This window comes from Ciconia boyciana, chromosome 1 (genome assembly GCF_034638445.1).
Source record: "Ciconia boyciana chromosome 1, ASM3463844v1, whole genome shotgun sequence".
In the NCBI taxonomy this organism is placed as follows: domain Eukaryota; kingdom Metazoa; phylum Chordata; class Aves; order Ciconiiformes; family Ciconiidae; genus Ciconia; species Ciconia boyciana.
Window position 1 is genome coordinate 84,698,639 of NC_132934.1, and position 15,389 is coordinate 84,714,027.

Sequence of the window (15,389 nt, forward strand, 5' to 3'; positions counted from 1 at the left end):
ACAACCTCTCTAGGCAACCCCCTCTGAACCTTGTCTTCTCTGGGCTAAACAGCCCCAGCTCACTCAGCTCTTCCCTCCAACCAAAGCCCACATTTTCCATTCCCCGATGTCACTTCCCTTTCCCTTCCCTCTCCTCCCCTGTTGGGCAGGGCAGTGTGGAGAGTGAGCCAGGCAGAAGGAATCCCACACCAGTCCCAAAACCTGTTCTGATTAACAAAGACACAGGTACCTGGGGTGTGACTGCCTGGGGCAGGTGTGTCTGGACAAGGCTGCAGAGGAGAAATGCCTTGAGAACTCCCAAGGACTGCAGGATATTCCTGTCTGCGGCACTGTGTCTCCTGTACTTCATCCCAGAGGCAATGCAGGCAATGTGCTTTGTCTGGATTTGTATCCTCAGGTCTCTTGAAGTGCTTTCCATCAAGATAAATGTGTTAGAGATGTTTACTTTTGATTTCTGCACATGCAGCCTTCTGGGCTTTTTGTAGTAATATAGGTAGTTTTTCAGATGGCACAGAGGAGTAATTTTTTTCTTTTTCTACCCTTTTTTTTTACTAAAAATTCATTCCAACATATCATTTAGGTACTTTGGAAGTCCACTCCCTCCTCACATTGCCCAAAGTGGGTTTCACACTTCAACTCAAATAGTAAAGCCCTTGACCCCATCTTCCTCTTGGCCCCATCTTCCTCCCATATCTTTTCAAATTTTCCACTGTTTGTTTGTACACTCCTTGATTCGGGACACCTTTGTAAGTGTACGTGGCAGCCTGATGAGATGCAGAGGCTGTGCCTGTCAAAGCGTGGCAGCTGGGCTTGCTTTCCATTTTTCTAGGTAAGCTCTAGCAGATGTGCAGAGGAGATAAATCATGCTGCTTCATCATATATATTCGAGCAATATATCATGGACCCAGAGCTGTGCCTTTCCTAGTGTTCTGAGAATAGTTGTGGAGTTTAGGAACCACTCCCTGGGATGATGGAAAGATGAATATCCTCTGTGCATGAGGTCATTTCAGAAATAGTGTTTTCAAATGCCTGTACCACTAACAGGAATGCACTCAATTTTATATTTGGCTTCTGGTATTAATAGTAAATTCTTGTTGCTTTCCAATTTCCCCAGAGTTCTTACCATTGATATAATCTGATTTTTTAATGCCTCAGTCTGTGTAAGCAGTCGTAGATCCAAATGAATATCTATGAACCCTGCTACTTTTGTGGCATTGTTCTTTACATGTACTCCGTGAATCCAGGCTCCTGATATTAATGATCTTCTCTCAAACAGCAGGAACTTCTTAATAGAATAAATGCTTGTGTGGCAGTATCTTACAAATCCATTGGATTCAGTTTTCCTAGATTTCTTTAGCAAACTGGAGACTAGAAAACTACCTTTAAAAGTAATAGCCAATATTCCCAATGTTGTATGATTCAAACGGCTTGGGCAAAACACTAAATATTGTAGGAGGCTTCATATACAGATACTTTTACAAACCCACAACAGAAATTAAAATTATGTGCTTGAGTTGTTCTGCTCATAAAGGTCACCTATCTATTATGGGTATCACTAATTTCTAGTTGTTGGGAAGATAAGAGTCTGCAACTTAGCTTTTGCCCCAGCTCTCATGGAAATGAGTTCACTTGTCCATCAAAAAGTAGCTGCTTGCAAGTAAGTAGAAAGCACAATAGGGAGACAGTGCTACTTCTCTGTATAAGGAGGCTGGGACCCAACCACCCAATCTGGGAGAATGAAATCCTTTCAAATCTGGGGCACAAGGGTTAAGAATTCCCATTTTACTAATCATTCTGAAAAAAAGCTTGCCTTAAAAATCTGCTTGCAGAGACCTCATGGGGGAAGAGCATTAAGGGTATTCTGAAATATGAACAGGACGACGGTGCTCACAGAGATGGTTTTGAGGAACAAACCTTGTCACAGTTCATGCTTGCAAAGTGCCCTTACCTGTTTGTGGCACAATGACAGAACGAGAGGAAATGGCCTCAAGTTGCGCCAGGGGAGGTATAGATTGGATATTAGGAAAAATTTCTTCACCAAAAGGGTTGTCAAGCATTGGAACAGGTTGCCCAAGAAAGTGTTTGAGTCACCATCCCTGGAGGTATTTAAAAGACGTGTAGATGTAGTGCTTAAGGACATGGTTTAGTGGTTGACTTGGCAGTGTTAGGGTAACGGTTGGACTCGATGATCTTAAGGATCTTTTCCAACGTAAATGGATGCTATGATTCTATGACCAGAAGGTGGCAGCAGGTCAACACCGAGACTATCAGGGTCCCTCCATTTCCTTTAGGAGATTCCCAGTTGTTTTGCTATCCTGCAAAGACAAACTTTACAGATGTCTGTGCTACCGGCAGTTCTAAGCAGGACACAGGGGAAAAGAAAATGCTTATCTTAAAAGTTCAATTCCTATTTCATCTTTCATACATGCTTGGTCTTATCTAAATAAAAATTTTGCACTGATTAGCTATGGAGTAATGTACATTGGTTTCAAAGTCAGCACATAAGATTTCAGACAGCATTCTGTTTCCATTTTATAACATTCTAGTAACAAACTTTAGTATCCTAAACTTACTATATTATTATACTATACCATAGTGTAATTTTAAAATAATTAAGAATTGTTAAGTATAGGATGCGTTTTTAAGTATAAAATCCTGCTGGTTTAATTGCTATATCACAAAAAGTGTATTTTCCAGGAAACACTACTTTTCAAGTATGTTGCACATTTGCTTGCAGGTCCTCTACATATAAGCTTTCTATAGTTGGCATCCAAAGTCATGAAAAGCTATCCATGTGTGCCCTATGCATTTTTCTGAGGCAAGCACTACATTAAACTGCTGATTATTTTAACGGAAATCTTGAGTTTGGAATGAATGGCACCTGAATGGAAATATGTATGAAGAGGCATCTGAATAAAGATTAGAACAAGAGATAAAGGCATGGCATGCCTTAATTTGTGCAGAAGATTGTCATTCAAATAACCAGAGAACAAGAACAGCAGCAATCTAAAGCCATAAAGATAAGGTGACAAAGAGCTGAAAAACAGGCTTGAAGCCATAAAATACTCAAGTAGGAAAATAAAGAACACTGAGACTCAGCAATTTTTCCTCGGACTTGCAAGGGGAAAGAGAGGATAATCAGGCAAATGATCTCAGTAAATCTGTACTCATAGAAGATGCAAAAGGCACAACCAAAATTCAGTTAGTAATGATTAATAATGATTGCCAATCAAGAAGAACCTCTAGAAACATGATGAGGACTCAGCAGCTGCTGACACCTCTCCCCTGTGGCACTATTATTCCTTCCCAGCTTACTTGGACACACATGTCTTGGCATTTGTGAATATGAGAGAATGACTAAGTGAACTACATGGCAGAAGGAGCATGAGTGAAATCAGTTTTGCTTAAAATAAAAATCACCTTCCCCTTCCAGAAGGATTCACATTGAGCCTTCCTACAAAAACCATTGTAGACAACATAACATTTTTTTTCACATCTAGAAAACTAGGAACAAAGCATAAAAATTTAAAGTACAACTTCTACCCCATAAGCTTCTCTTGTTTTCTTCGATTTTTCCATTTTATCCTACACCACTACAAAGGCTTTTCATTTAAAAAAGCTACTCACCATTATGCATGTTTATAAATTAAAATGGATTCTCTCTGGAAGAGAACTGAGTATAACTTACTGCTTCCATCTTCACTCCCTTCATTTTACCTATTTTCTCCTTCATGCCTCTGTGCCTCAGTGCCCAAAATTCCATGCACCACAAAGGTTCAGAAAAGTATGAAGTCAAGGAAAACCAAATGTAAATAACAGGAAAAATCTCCTAAAAGCAAAGGTTTGCTTGACTATGCAATCATCTTCTGTGTGAAAATAGTGCAAGATCCAGCCTTAAAGGCACTGCAAAGTATTGCAGACTGTAGGAGAATAAATTCTCTGGTCTATTCCAGTTGTGGGGGAAGAAAGGGAAGGACACCAGATAATATTGTGCATTTCGTTGTTACTTTCTATATTTTCTTCTGTCTGAGAGAAAACCTGGTCTCAGACTGCATGTTGCCTTCCTCCTACACAGAGCTGTGCAGATGATTGTGGCTTATAGTTCAGTGGGCAAAATGTAGATCCTGCAATGTGATCATGTCATCCCACCAAAACATCATCACCTGGAATTAGTTGTTGCATTTAACAGATTTCTTCTTCAAAACAGGCACTATTAAGTCACCTGTGTTGGAAAAATCTCCCCACTGAGTTGTAAAGTGGACACACATATAAAGAGGTACTTAACTTCAACAACCAAATTTCCACTGGGGACTCGCACCTGAAGACTGCCATTCCATGACCAGTTTAAGCCACTAAAAGGAGTTGCCACTGCCCCTTCTGTGCCACCACAAACACTTACAAAGCTACAAAGCTAACTGGGTGCTGTACTGGTGAACTGATCCAACCTAGAACTAGCCTACAAGACTTCATTCTACCGCAGATTGCTCTGTCTGGCTAACTGCAGAGCATATGCAAATACACATGCTGGCACAGGAGGAGGACACCGGGTCAGTTCTGGCCACGGTGCTCACAGAAATTCCATGTAACTTGCTATCCTAGGTTTCATTTCACTGGAAACATTTAGATTCTTGAGGGCTACCATAATGTGATAGAAGAGTAAAATTTATGTCTGCGGCACAGCAAACATTTAGCTATGCAAACATAGCTGAAACAAGCAGCCACAAAAGAACAGTTTGCTATTATAAAGCAAACCACTGAACAAAGATGGATGCACATTTGGAAGTATGAATTCAGGTTTTCAAGAAAAATAGTCAGAATACTCAAGGAATAACGAAGTATCATTCCCTTTGGGCTAATATCTTTTCCCTCCCTTCCAGAGCTACTTGCTTTCTGTAAGTCTTTGCCTTCTGTTTCAGCACTGAGCACATCTGTGCCTGGTGTATATGCAGAATAGTCTTACAGAAAATTCTGAATTGTAAACAGCCCAATCCTATTGCAGATCCCAGAAAGCACACAGTATTTGGGGACTGAAATAAGAAAGTTCATTAATCTTTTGGAGGTTTTCACTGTCTCTGTTAAAACTGAAAACATATTAGAGAGCACATGCCTATTTGCATACTTACACAGACACACTGAGACTTGAACACTTGCAATAGAAAGGGAATTTTGCATCAAGTTCAAATGAGCTTTTTCCACCCCTGAAACAAGGTTAAAAACTGTTAGCATTTAACCTCTACTGGTTTTGATTTTGTTTTATTTAAAACCATGATTCCAGCTAATTCCAGTTGGTGTAAAACATGCACTATCATGCACATATATATGCACATTCCTACTTGCAAAGATCTGGGCTTTTTCAGCTGAACTAGCCTCTTTTCTTCAGCTGAGAATGAAAAGAGCAGCATCAAAGTCCAGAATCAGCCTCCAAAATTCAGCTGCAAGGTAACTTGGTCACCTTTCCAAATTGCTCAGCCCCCAGTAATATTACAAGACAGGTCCATTTGATTTGTCTGCGGCACCCAAGTGCCCGTGATACCTTTACTCCTTCCAGTTCAGCTCAGACTGCAAACCCAGCCTACATCATTGGCAGCGCTCAGTGTTTGCCTGCCAAGAAAGGCGTGGAGCAATCCAGGCAGGACAAGCCCAGCTCTGCCTCAACACTTGCTGAGAACAGCTGCTTCAGATGGGGGCAGTACATGCATGTCCCCTGCCAAGATTTTCACAGTTGCATTCAGAAAGCTAGACAACAAGGACAGCAGTTTCTGGAATACTGAAATGACTGAGAAGCCCAACTCCAATTTCAAAGAAATCCAAGTCACTTACAAATTCCCTTGTTAAAAGTCTGCCAGAATCTTAAAACTGAAAAAGTTGCTAGATTATTGCCATATATATGCTTATTTTTCTCTTTAAATGAATGGTCTGATTTTCAAATACGAAGAATACCCAGAGCTTGGGAAAGTCGGAAAATATTTTCCTTTTGTCTTAGGGGCAGTGGAGGAAGGAAGAAGGTCAATAATAGTAGACCAAAGTCAGTATTAATGAACTTTTCCATTCACTTAGCACCAAGACAAAAACTCCCGTTAGTCTGATCTCAAAAAGTGCCTGGCACATGCTGCTCCTGCAAGTCCCATTATTGTTCTCACAGTGACTTGGCCCTGGGATAAAAATAAGCAGTCTCTGTCTTCAGAATAATCTTTTCATCCTGAAGGATGAGCGAAGGAAAAAGAGGTTTCTTAGCTGATGTTTCTAGTTGTAACGGACAAATAGTCCCTCAAGTCTGCAACCTTGTTATGTCTTTCCTCGTTCAGTTAGACTTTGCCATCATTTCAGAAACTGATGCAAATTTGTGCTATTGGCCAAGAGAATATCTGAAAATTCTTACATTGAAATTTTGTAAAAAACACTGGTCTTCTAATTACTCTCATGTGGTACAGAGTAGCTCCAGGGAAACAGAAAGGTTTTGAGCCTCTATTTCTGCTCCCTCCTTCACTTCCATGCATGAATAGATGATTTTACTTCAGCTATTTTCAGAACGGTGTTTGAATGCACAAAAAGTTAGGATGTACTGGATAAGTGTTGCTAATGAGCATGGCAGACCAACAAGGCTTACAGAGATATCAGCCTGCATCTAACACTTTGATTCCTGCCTGAACAAGGTGAGTTTGACTCCAGAATGCCTTCAGAAGAGCAGCCTATGGTCATCAGGCTTGAAAAACTAAAAGCCAATTGAAATGGAAATTTTTCTTAAATCTTAGCTCCCAACTTCAAATCATGTCACGACTCAGTTCCATCAGTCACTCAGAGAGGAGGTAATATCTCTAGGATCAAAATATACTAGCACAAGAGATACCACATGTACGAGCCTGGTACAGACACTGTTATTCCATTTCCTGGATCTCAGCAGTTATTCAAACTCAAAGACTCTGTCAATAGCCCCAACAGTCAAATCCCAGTTCCAATGGGTTAGGAGCAATATGCAGCAGGAAAACTGCTGCTACACCAAGAAAGAAGTTAAGGTGAGGATGTGCAGCTGCTGGCCTGCTGCAGGTGGTTTACCTACAGCACTATGGTTTCCACAAATTTATGGGAAAAGTGGGACTCTGTTGCCAATGCTACCTCCCTCTTTTAAAGAAAAAAGGAGATTGCCACTTTCAAAATTTAATTTAACACCGTGCATGTTTTCAGAAGGACTAAATGTACATGAAATGACAAAACTCCTATTGGACGCACATCTCACCCCCTGCAAGTCATGCTCATTCAGAGCCAATAGCTGAATACTGGAGCACCTACCTGTACTGAAGAATCACATATTCACAGCTACACTTCTCCTGCCATGTAAACACAAGTGCAGCTCAGACTACAAGCTCTGGACAGTAAGCATCTTTCAGGCTTCAATCTGGATCCTTCCAAAGGGCAAGCAGCAGAACAGTGGAACAACCTTCCTTGTTGGATGCTAGTGCTTTAAGACAGTGACAAAGGCAACTCAGATGATGATTACTGTTGCACATTTCAAAACAGACAATCAAGTATGCCAAATGTGGAAAAAACCAAACCCATCAGTGACACAGGTGTTGAAATGTATAGAGCAGATCTACAATCAGCAGAATTAGCATACAGAGCAGATCGCTTTCACTTATTTATGGAACACTAACAGTTTTATAGAACTGGCTATTTTAATCAAAATTTAAAACAGGAGAGACAATTGCAAACCCAACACCAAATCAATGACCTGGGTGTTTGAAAAGTGTACCTCCTTTCCACCAAGACCACAGCACTCAGCATGTGGTCCATACCCCTGCTGCAGTTACTCTCTAGTTCACAGATCCTTATGTATCTGCATAAACACAAAACACCAAAAAATGTTGGTTGCTTTTTCATCCAACTTTTTATCCAAGAGAAAACTTTAACAATATGGCCAGAAGACCACTAAGTCCTACAGCATGCAAAAACAACAAGTAGAGACATGGCTACATGAAAGGATGGCAGAAGGAAAATAAAATGTTAATTATTATTTTTTACTTCTATAATGTTGAAGAGCCCTCATCACACACCAGAGCTCTGCATGAAAAAAAAAGCAAAGTGCATCCCAGTGAACTTTACGACTCAAGCATCATTATTAGATAAAAAGAGTGATTTTCAGTCTGTAAAGTTTTAATGCTGAGGATTGGTCTTCTTTTCCGCTCAGGGAAACACCTACCAGGCAATTCCCCAACCTACTAAGAAGCATTGGGCTCAGAACTGGGCCACCCCTGTGCTACTTGCAGATCGCCCTGCTGACATTTGCTTTTGGCTCTCAGAGAACAATGCTACAGTCTGGCACTAATGCAGTGCATTAAGAACTGTCTGATACAGCTTATTTTCTGAATACAAAGTCAACAGAAACAATTTCCTGTGTTTCTCCTACCTTTCAATTCCATTTTAGAGAGACACCAGCTGAAAAGGCAATTACTTTTATGTGGTCCTATTCAAAGCTTAGCTTGTCTAAAGCTGCAAGTGAAGAGCTCAACCAATGCCAACATGCGTTGAAAAGAGATACAGTGACTTGGTGTATAAACATCAGAGCTCAGCTAACCAACATGCAAGTTATCCTTCTCCAGCAGGATGAAGAGATCAAACTCCAGAATACAACTCAGTATCATTAAGTCCCTTGGAAACCTTCTTTGCAGCACCTTTTTGCTGCATGTGAAACAGATTACAGATGCAGGTTTTACCCAAAACACACTTGGAATCAGCCTTAAGAAACCACATCAGAATCCAAGCTGGCTGAAACGCAGAAGTCAAGAGCATGTTTTAGCATCTGCAGAGAGCTGGTGAGTTGGAAAGAGAATTTTCCATCTTCCTTCAAAATGCTGCAAGTAAGAAAGTCTGTGCTGTAAATCTTTAGAGATACTAATTGGCCTGTTTATTACATTTGCCCTTTCATGGAACCAAAAGCATATAATGAAGGCACATAGTGATATAGTTCACTTCACTGCTCATTCCTCCTTTCACTGCTGCATCCCACAGCAATTCAGCAGCATAGAGGAACACTATGGAATAGCTCATGACAAGCTGCAAGTTCAACATTCAACTGAAATTTCAAAGCAGACTGAGCAAAGCCTGCTGCATTATTCTGTCTCCTCTGAGATACACCACTGTCTTAACTCCTAACTCAGCAAGAGAAAAGGGACGCCACCTGCAAGAAACAAAAACTAACATTCAAGGACTGTGCAAGAGGGTTTAATAAAGAAGCACCACAACAAAATACATGATGTAAATTCCAAGTCAGCATCAGCCTGAAAAAACTCATTTGCTGGGAGAAATTCCCACCTGTGAAAAGTGAAAGCAGAGGAACTGTCCTGCCCCAGAAAGGACCAAATATCCTTTTAAGCAGGCCCAACAGTACAGACCGAGGCTTCAGGAAGAAATGTACACATGGAAACTTAGTTGCCTGACTCAACTAAGATTATTAATTTCAGTAGACTGCAGCAGAGACAAGCTTACACATCAGTTTTGTTTTTTCTAATAATGACATGCTTTTAACCTGCCAGCAGAGTTTAGCGCAGGACTATGAATTAATGATAGGCTGCATTTGCCTGAGAGTAGCTGACATCTGGGATTTCTTGTGAGAGTCTGAATATGCTGCCAGAGACATTTAAGAGAAAGTGTGACAAATAATGAGAAAAATGTGTAAATTATCTGAGGGGTGATGCTTCCTACCCCACTCACAGCTTCGGAAATTTTGGTCTGCTTAGTTCTCAGACCTATCCTTTTTCACTGAAATGCTCCCTAGGTCTCTCCCTAGCATAGATTAAACCCAATCTTAGTTACTCCTTGGCTCAGCTTCTCACGCCATGATTTTACACAGCATTTTCATGTTGGGCACGACACGCTGCTTGCCCACTGATGCCAGAAAGGTGCATTGTAACTTTGCTAGCAGCAAAACCTCTGGAGAACTTCTGGGTTTTCATGCTGGTTTGGCTAGTGGAGGCACAAGAGCGATTTTAGATCTCCTCACAGCAGGGAAATACATCTGAACTTCCACTCCACCAGTCGGTGCCCACCCTGCAAACCCTCTCCTTGGCTCTCTTCAGTGACCCAGCCACTCCAAGTCACCACAAAATCCAGCGTTCTCAAATTTTTGGTGGTTCCACTGGGCACTTCCCCACAGTAGCAGTCATGGCAGCTGGCCCAGAGCCCCCTGGGGATTCTGTCCACCTCTCTGCTCCCCCTGGGACCTCCATGGGGCTCTGTCCCCTCGGCTCTCCTCAGCCACCAGGGGCCAGACAGGGAAGGCCAGCATGTCAAGTCTGGCAGCTCCCTGCAGCCCAACAGCTCCCTTCAGGGGCAATAAGTAACAGAGAAGTAGATAAATTACAGAGACTACTGACTCCATGTACTGCTACAATAAAACATGTGTTTCTCCCCTTCTTCTGGCCAAAGACCTTTGCCTGCTGCCTGGAAAGCCAGCTGCCCCATAGGCACAGGGTAGGGAGGTTGGAGGTGTCATGGTCTTGCTGAGAATGTCTTCAGATGGCTCCTGGTCTCCCTGAGACATCAGCTGCCCGCTGCCCACTCTAGCCTGCTGACAGGAGATGTACCTACGGTCATCCCCACCAATGTGACACCAGTCCCTCTCCTCTGTCTCTTCATCACACTTCCCCATCTGTCTCCTTATACAGCCATTATCTTCAGCATTTGTCAGTATTTTCCCTGCTCTGTTTGATGCAGGAACATCTATCCAGTGATAGCTTTGCATTTAGTTTTTCTCTTTGCTTCCTGATTGCTTGTCCGTGCACCTTGCACCACACCTATGGCCACCACTCCCGATTCCTGGCAGTCCCAGGACGGCTGAGTACATGATTTGAAGAGCTGTGCGTGATTGCTCCTTAATTACTGGGTAATCATCCCCAGATTATGAAAACTGTAATCATTGTTTATAATGATGCTATTCCTGCACATCTTGTAAGGGTGGTTTGGCATTGCTGTCCAAGAGATCAAGGGGAAGTTCCTACGGCTGCAGCATTATCTCTGTACCAGCTCTGCTTTGGACTGTGGTTGGAGGGCCTTGTTCCCCTCTGTGCAGGAGAGTCCTGCGTTACGTGGCAGGACTCGTTCTTGTGTTCCCTCAGGAACTGCTATTTTTATTTCCTCCTATGCAGCCTGAACAAGGGTCAGAAGGCTGCAACACAACAGTGTAATCCAGGATTATAATGAATATACATCTGGTATTCACAGTAGCATGGGGAGATCACGTAGTGGCCAGTGTCACTGTGGTGACAAGGGTTTATACCTTCAGTTTCAGGATGTTCTTTTATTGTCTGACTCTTGCCAGAAGGACTCTGAATTCAGTAGTCTCCTGTTCCAAGGCAGCACCAGTCCCCAAGCAGACTGGTTGTAGACTGGAAGATGACACAGCCCAGTTCTAGGGATCTTCAGATTTTCCTTCAGTTGTCGGTGGCCCAAAGCGTTTGCTTTCAGCACTGATCAAACTGTATCCACTGCTTTGAGAGAGAGATGATTTGTTCCTATCAGATTCAGGCACACTGAAAATTAGAGCAATTACTAATCTAACAAAGTGAAGGGTTTGGGTCTTGTTTATACAATTAAAAGCACTTCTACTAAAAATAAAGATGCATACAATAAAATGCAGACTTGGGCCACACCTAGACTTATTATCTTATTCTAGCTATTGCTGCAAATGTCTTTCTGAGGTGTTTCTCAGCTACAAAAAAGTAAAGCTCCTACTTAGTGGCAAGCTGCCTCTAGAGACATGGGTTTCAGCGTAAGGCCTCCTTAAGTTCAGTTATGCAGTTACATGTGAGGGTTCTCTAGGAACACTGAATACAAATTATATTTCAAAGCATTTATTTGCTAATTTAAGAAACCTTTTTTTGCATTGTGGCCTTATTTTTAGCAACTCAGCAGCTAGGAGTTCTAATAAATTCCTAAGGTTTACACTGGTGAATAGAGAGACACTGGGACACTGGTGCTTCTTCTCATCTTCTTTTCTTCTTAGGAAAGGACCTGAATTATGAGTTTACACAGAAGTAGTTTTCAAATAATGTAATATGCTTTTAAGCTCTGTTCATGTTTTCAACATCCTCTCTACTGACATGTCTTCCTTAATCAGAATCAGACAGTAGACAGAGCCCTCTGCTTGTGCTTGAATCTTCAAATGTACCTTATAATGGACACATTGCAAAAGATTCTTAGGGAGGGCAGAATCTGGCAGCCCAACAGAGGTGAAATTGCTGCAGCTCCTTGCCCCCAGGTGCAACCAGTAACGAGGCTGAGCATGTTATTCCCAGTAGGCACACACACACAAATGCACATACACACCACAGATACACATATATACGTGGCTGCCACACAGATCTACACAGACACACAGAGCACTCCCATGAGCACAAACAGCATCAACAGCTCCCTCCTTTTTTTCTGCCTGGCTGAGCAGGATAGAGGTCTGCTAATGTGAAATATATATGCATATGTATATGTACAATGTGGCTCCCATCAGCAGCTGGGCTCTTACAAACCAAAATATTATCGGGTCAGGTAAAACAGATAGACGATGCTCTCCATGGCTTGAGTGTGCTATATAAAGATAGATAAAATTCAGAAATTAACTTTGGGACTTAAAATTCACTTTTGATCCAATTCTGGCCTTTGGTTCCACATCTCGCCAGCAGAAAGTCGCTTCTTGTTCTTGTAAGAGTGAAAACATCCAGCTTCCAACATCACATGAGTTTCAGCATTGGGCTGCTGTTGTTACCTAGTGAAGGGAGATACTCATCAAGTTCTTGCTGCTGTCATGAATCAGCTGTGCTGCAGCCCAGTGCTCCTCTAACATCAGGTCCCAACTACAGGCTGACTGAGAAAGAACATTCTGGTCATTAAAGCATGGAAATGGGAATCTGCTTTACACTTTACATTTGACACATTTTGATCAAGATCCAGACTCTTGACTGCACTGTGTTTCACTTTCCCAGTCTATAGGCTGAATTTTTTCTTTTAGAAAACAAGGTCTGTAATATAGGATGATTTATATTACACTTCGGAGCTTGCATGTCTTAGATAAGCATTTCCCACTGAGGCCATTGTTGGTTAGTTGTTGGTGGTCACCCCACAAGCAGACTTGCAGAGCTCAAATTACTCAGTATGAACTGCAGGTTTTCAGGTTAGCAACAGGAAAAAGTGACTCCACTGAGGGATGTAGATTCCCCCCACTGCTGCAGAGAAAACTAACCTTCCTGAATATCACACATCATGCTCCCATATTTCCTACTGTAACCAAAGGACCGTCAAAAGGAGACAACAGAGACAGTATCTATTGCTAAATGCATCCTCTTTAGGGAGGGATCTCTGATCAGACCATGTGATGTTAAATGTCCTGTGTCCACCAACTTAGACCTCTAGAACAGATTGGAGTGGCTGAAATGCACAGTATTAGGCCCAGGTCTTCTCTGTAAATGCAGAAGTAACATGAGGCCTTTGCTGCAGTCCACAAGGTTAAGTGTTGCATGTCCTGAGATGCACAATGGAGGCATGTGGGGGTGACTGCAACTGCAAAGCCTACTGACAAAGCAAAAAGGGGACCTACCATACTCTGGTCCAACCCATCATGACTATCAGTAGTGCTCCCTGCCATGAATTACCTCCAGAACTGTACCTAGGTTTCTTCTTGGAAGGAACAGGTTGGTTCATTCCAAAATAGTTCCCTGTGGTGAATTGACATCCATGCAGGGTGGACAAACTAGGAACCAGGTAATGGGAACCAAGTGATCAGATAGTGCAGGTAATACCCAGAAGGTGAGGTGTTAGCTGAAGGGGTAGGGGATGACCATATGAGCTGTACCTGTGGCAGTGGTGTTGCATGAAGGTACACAGGGGTGGAAAGGTTGTAGAACCCTCTCAGGATTTTGTAGTGTCTAAGGAGTTTCTCCTGGAAGATGCAAATTCTTCAAGGGGATGAGCTCTAGGGTGATCCCACTCCTTGGAAAAAGTGACGTGGACACACGAAGTGATTTGAGCTGCAGAGTCTTTGGTCCCTGGTCCCTAAAGAATGACTGTCTCTCCAGGCAGAATGGGGAGGGATGCAAAAGCCTTGTTTTTGCTGCCTGAAGAGTCCCTCTTGAAGGCTTCTCCAGCTTCCTGTTGCTTACAGATTAGCTCACTGAGTGCTGCCCCTTGCCAAATTACAGTGGGTACCACAGCAGGTGCATGTGGCTACTGCAGTTGTTCCATATCACTAGGAATAAGTTTTCAGCAGCCCATAAGCCTTTGCTAGATGAAAAAACACACCTGAAAAATGTCTTGTACTAAATGGAAGTCTTGGAGTTGCAAGGCATGTGTTGTGCTCAAAAGACTGGGAAAAACAGGTCTTAAAATACAAAGAGGGATGACATCACTTTATACAGTATCTCTTATGTCTTTAAACTACTGATTCTCCTGAATCACTGGCGGCCCGTAAGACTGTATTAACTAGTTCTCAGCTTATCCATGAGATCATCTAGTCTTTGTAGTGTTTTCAATTAGAAGTTTCATGATCAAGATGCCTAGTTACCTGCACGTGGTAGTCCATCTGTCTTTATGATTGCTTGGTAGTGGTTCATTGGACCATGCAACTGGGGAGCTGTTGCTCTTAGGCGTCTATTCTGATGATTCTAGCTGATGCTATAGAGTGAAAAGTAGGAGTCTTTCCTGGCTCATGGACCAACTACAAGTTCAACCTGAGCATAGCTTGTGAAATGGAGCATATCTCTATTGGCAAGGATCATCCCAGAGCAGGAAAAGCAGCAATGTTTTTAGGTCTCAAGCCTGGCTTTCCTGTGATTGCAAAATATACCTTTGACTTAGAGAGTTTGGATGTTTCCAAGAGGGTGAAAACAAGGGGATCCAATGAAATGGGAGATTGCTGAGTGGGCTAGTGTATTGTTCTCTTTTTTTAAAAAAAAAAACTAGATATGAAACCCTATTAAGTCCTTTAACATTAGGGAGTGGGAGGTTATTTAGAATCTGAATCTGGAGGGAACTTATTCTGATTAATTTTCTTTGTAATAGGATTCAAAATTTGAGATGCTGACATTTAAAAAAGGAAGCTCTCAAATGTTTTTTTATTTTAATTTAATTACTGTTTGCCTTTTTTAAAGCCCTGTGCATCAGTCTGCCTATCTCCACCTAATGTAGAAGAACAATATGAATAAGGGAACAAGGAAAATAATGAAGACAGGAAAACTTTTCTACTGAAGGAAAAATTATTTTTACTCTTTAAAAGGCTCCCTGACACATGTTTTCATCCCTTGTGATCAAGTGAAATACATGTTCATGGTCCTTTAAGGCAAAGGTCTGTAATAACGAAATCTTAAGTTAAATCGATATGCCATTGGTTCAAGATTTTGAGCTAATTCAGA